Raw genomic sequence first — 5,539 nt, 5'->3', positions numbered from 1 at the left:
TAAAAAACTACTTTTCATATATCACGATATCATAAATCGTAATTATATTAAAGAATAAAATCAAATTTATATTAAAAAAATAATAATAATAAAAAAATAGACTAATTCATAATGAAAATAATTAAAAGCAATCGCGATATTCTTTTCAACGCAACGCTAATAGTAAACGCGATTATCATTTTGTCGCAACTCTAATTCAACCCGTTATTTATCATTCGCAACACTAATGCAAAACCGCGATTTGCCCAAGATGATTGGATGAACGATGGGCCAGCATGCAAATTGGCCAGATACGATACAACAACATATACTACGTATTACTAAAACGAGCACAATGACAAAGTAGTAACAATGACTTCCCATTCTTTGGATCCAGATAAAATTCAAAAAATGAGAAATCATTCGTTGCAGCCCTCTTCGTGACAGTTTGTCGGGCCTCTTCGGTCTTCTTTCTTCGGGTGCAATACCCGCTGAAACTTAAATCTAGGCTCGAGATTCACTAATCGCAAACCAAAGAAAAAAAGAAAAAAAAAGGACTAAATCGCGTAAGCTAAGTGCACATGGACGACCAACAATCGCAATGATCGTTCTCCGTACATGCACAGAATCTCGAGCGCAACGTTCGTTTCGAAAGCAAATCACGACCGCGACCGCGAAATTCGAAAACTCGACGAGCAAAACCAGAGACGAATGGCATTGTCATCCATTCGTTTCAGCTTCGCTCTCGATTTCTCAAATTTTATTTCCTGAAACAGATTGTCACGCGAAAACGCGCCTACCCGATCGGAGACTGTGACAACCTGCCCGGCCCTACCTACTTATAATTAACAGACACACCAGAAGTATACTACCTATCCTACCTAGCCCTATATTTAAAAAAATTTGGCAAAACAGGCATACCAACACATTCATTCCACGATTCTCACACATAACACTCGGGCGCAAAAGCCTACACTAGGAAAACGTCCCGGGACGCCTCCGACACCCGAGCTTGGCACACTACTCGCACACTCTAACTTTACGTACCATTTTCCTGAAATCGACTGACGATAGCTAGTGACCATTGCGTGAAACGCGATAAAAACGCGTGTATCTATATTTTAATTGTGAATATTTATGAATACGTAACATTTTTTAAAATACTAATCACCAGATTAAATGTTACCATTATTGTAACCATTATTATAAACCAAAATTGTACAATTATTGTAATTTGAGATTAAAAATTAATCTTACTATTTATTACTTATTCGCAATATTTAATTGCGAGTGTGATTGCAAATTGTGATTGAACAGTGAAAGAAATAATAATTGGAACGACGCAATTCCACAGCCTAACCATACACACACAATGTGGAAATTACGTCGTGCACGATACACTAACGCATCGTCAGTCGCTAAAAAATTTGTATTAACTTATGAGCTAAGATCATCATACCCATTGCCTCTCTCTCACTCAAGTAACACCTGGGCACGTGAGTGAGTTCCTGGCAATGAACATGGAAAGGGTTAAACCTGAAAATCCTGAGCTAAAAGATATTAATATATCCATTTTGTATCTAACGGGCTAATATTCTTTGACTTTGCATTATATATTTCAAATTGTATAATTATATAAACTATATTATATATTTCAAATTTTTATTATATTTCAAATTATTTGTGACTCTATTTCATATTTTATTTCATTAATTATTGAACAAATTATTGAATATTAAATTTTTAATATTGAATTAATTAAAAAGGAATTAGAATTCATTGCAATTTAATATAAATATTAATAGAAATATCCTCAGGCGATTCCTTCATCAGAGCATATTTTCAAAATCACAAGAACAATATTCAAAACTTATTGCTCTGATTCTAAAATCTACCTGTCGCGAAATGTCTTCTTACACAAAATTTACTTCATATTTGTACGAATAAAAATTGAAAAATTTACTATCTACCAGTTGTTGTAAATCATATTGAAGTTATATGAAATTATGTGACAATCACAATAATCAAATTGATCAAATAACTTAAAATGTTACTCTGAAGGATTTTGAATTAAAAAATTCAAACTAATTATTGTATTACACTGATAATTATATAATAATAATTATTATATGTTTTGGCATTATTAAAATTACTAAACATTTTATATTAATCAAAACGCGAAGCGTAAGAAGACCCTAGCCTGAACTAATAAATAAAACACAAAAGAAATAATCGTTACTACTCGCGGATAATTATTATAAATAAATATCCGCGGTCATTGTGCTCGTGCAAAATTCTACGTATACAACCAGTCACTCGTGTCGATTCGGATCTTTCATCCTACGACATGGTTGAGTGACCGGAGGAACCAAAAACCATGCGACTCACCATATGATGCGACGAACGCCTTCACTGTTACCATAGCCCATCAGGTACATCAGGAAGTCATCAGGTAGAAGAAATCTGTGACAAAATATCATAATTAAAAACACGGTTCTGATTACTTGAAAAAATTCAAAAATTAAAATAGGAAACTATTAAATATACAACATGTAATAATGATATTAAAATTCCAGTTAATTTCTATTTAGAAGAATAAAAATTTAGATATAAAAGCGTAATTACCTCTTCGCGTGATGGATGATCGCCTTATTCTCTTGAGAGAAGCACTGACTCTACCCTGTGCCGAAAACGAATATTTAAAATAAAAAAAAATAAAAATAAGAAGTTAACAACGCGTCCGTATAAATTATAATCGGCGAACAAACACTGATTCTATCTTCGCGTTTGATCATTCTAATTAAAATTTAATTTAAGAGCTGTTGTGCTCTAAAAAAATATTCAAAATACTATAACGAAGCAAACACTGATTCTACTAACCACATTGCACGTGGTCACAAATATTTTTTAAGATTAAAATCCAAAAATCTTCATAAAGATCATCAGCATCTGTGAAATAAAATATGAAATATTGTATTGTAATTTTTTTCTTAAAATATAACATTCGTTATTTAAAATCGTAATAATAGTAATACAAAATAAAACTATATTTAACTTCAAATATTAATTAAAAAAAATTAAATTTCTAATAAATTTTAATAATAATAAAAGTATGAAATTCTAATGTAAAAGATTAAAATTTAAAAAATGAAAATCTAATGATTCTTCTTACCTCTTCGCGTGGTGGATGATCGCCTTATTCTCTTGAGAGAAGCACTGACTCTACCCTGTGCCGAAAACGAATATTGAGAATAAAAAAAAAAATAAAAAATAAGAAACTCTAATAACGCGTCCGTATATATTATAATCGGCGAACAAACACTGATTCTATCTTCGCGTTTGATTATTCTAATTAAATTTAATAAGAGCTGTTGTGCTCTAAAAAATATTCAAAATACTATGACGAAGCAAACACTGATTCTATTAACCGCATTGCGCGCGGTCACAAATATTTTCTGAAATTAACATTAAATTAGTAGAGGGATGGGGAATAGAAGAAAAAGAAATATCTTTTTGATATTTTTCTTCTTCTTATCGAGCATTTGTTCTGGAAATATTGCCTTTCCATTTTAACTGATCATGAATTACGTATAAAAATGTTACCAATTATTTATTAATATCTGAAATTTAATAAAATATTCATTATCAGATTTTAAAATTTAATTTCCAATGATAAATCATTAAAATTTCTCATAAATTTTTAATTTTTTCATTTTTCTTTAACTAGAACGTAATTTTATTATGAATTGCTTAACAACAATCTAAATTAAATAATTCAAGAAAACAGAATAAAAATTTATACATACGAAATATAAAATTTTTACCACGAAAGAAAGTCACCAACACGTCCATGGCGTCCATATTGGATTTTTTCCCGCCTTCGAGAATATTACCATACGCTATCAATTAAATCTGCGCAGAAGAAAATCAAAACTTCTAAGTAAATGAATAATATGTATAAAATTAGATTATATTAAAGTATCAAAATAAACCAAATCAAATAAAAACTCACGATATAAGCCATCTTGTAATTCGACACTCGAATTATATGAGATACGAACGAGAAACTCAAAATTATTTAATTGTCAAAAAACTACCAATTCTAACAATGTTGAATAAAATACTGAATAAACGTGTATTAATTAACGCACAAATAATAACAAAAGTAGTATAAAAAAAATAATATTAAAATACTGTGCAATAAATAGAACATATATCTCGAGAAAATTTCAAATGTCTAGTCGTCACGAAGAATCAACGAACAATGTCACTTTGCGCTTCGATTTCGCGCATCGAATAACAAGATGGAGAGGGGATACGCTCGACAAGTCGAAACATGTTTGAACACAAATCCAATTTCTCAGAAGTGAAATATCATAAGAAATGTTTCTAGCCTCGAGCAAATTATAAACGATAGACCAAAAAAAGTAAACAATAAACATATACGCGAGAAGACGCAATATATATACATTCGGAAAAATATGCACTTGAATGATACTTCGACTTCACGAAATGAATACGTAATAAACCGTAAAAAAGTTCTTTTACTTTAATATGACTAAAATGATAAAAATAAAGATCAAGAAATTGTAAAATAAACGTACGTAATACGATTAAAATTATATCATAAAAAAAACCAATATATGATTTCAAATTCTGTCTCGAAATATTCCGATACGGGACACTAATGACGCAATAGACGCAAAATGAACAATCGAAGGAAAAGACACAAAGATACGCAAAGAACTAATTAATTTCGTTTTCACTATACCGAATGGATTATTTGAAAAACTAAATTAACAATAATTGATAAATTTGGTAATAATAAAAGTAAAATAACTTACTGCGTAATCCGAATTCGCGACGACACATCCACTCCGCACAATTTTCAACTGTAGACTGACGACATGCGCAGTGTGATGCGCACTGCGTTGCGCACTCCGATGCGCACTGCGATGCGCACCTATTCGTCCCGCGTTTCGAATTAAGGGATGTTCTGATTGGCTGGCTCTTAATGCTTATTTTTTTCATTCAAAAATCGCGCGAAAAATTGAAATATAATATAATACATAAATTAATTTTTGTTGCTTGTGGAATTGGAATCCTGTAAAGATATACCTATTGGAAAAAAAAAAAATTATTAGTAGAATTACTAATTTAACAAGATAATAAATAATTATAATGGAAAGAAGGAATTCAATAAAAAAATTAATTAAATTTAAATAAAAGTAAAAACAAAAATAAAAACAGAAAAGAAATTTAACAAAAAACTTAAATAAATTCATAAAAAGTGAAAAATAGAAAGAGAACATAATATAAAACTGAATTTGACAAATTTAATAACCGAATTTAAAATAATCAAAACACAACAATTGAATTTAACTTTAAAATAAATAAATTTAAGGAATTAAATTATATTAAATAAGAGAGAGCAATGTCGATGTAAAAATCAACAAAAGAAAAAGCAGAAAAAAATATTTAACATAATTAATTCTGAAAAAAAACGAGAAAATATATCTAAGATTCAAAGAGGTTAGGAAAGATTGAAATACAAGTAAGA

General features: G+C 29.8%; 1 long non-coding RNA gene across 2 annotated transcripts; it reads right to left on the bottom strand.

Annotated features, from left to right (window-relative positions):
• Positions 1–2,175: 2,175 nt before the first annotated feature.
• Positions 2,176–5,266, bottom strand: LOC133667250 (uncharacterized). Of its 2 annotated transcripts, XR_009832572.1 has the most exons (5): positions 4,824–5,266; positions 3,786–3,891; positions 3,152–3,434; positions 2,605–2,928; positions 2,176–2,442 (listed from the first exon to the last, which is right to left on the bottom strand). It is a non-coding gene; the product is annotated as an uncharacterized LOC133667250 (long non-coding RNA). The 2 variants fall into 2 exon arrangements; XR_009832571.1 differs by having other exon boundaries at positions 3,152–3,891.
• Between the last annotated feature and the right edge of the window lie 273 nt (positions 5,267–5,539).

The sequence above is a fragment of the Apis cerana genome, linkage group LG14 (assembly GCF_029169275.1).
Source record: "Apis cerana isolate GH-2021 linkage group LG14, AcerK_1.0, whole genome shotgun sequence".
Taxonomy (NCBI): Eukaryota; Metazoa; Arthropoda; class Insecta; order Hymenoptera; family Apidae; genus Apis; species Apis cerana.
Note: the sequence above shows the minus strand (reverse complement) of the source record. Positions and strands in the feature narration are given on the sequence as shown.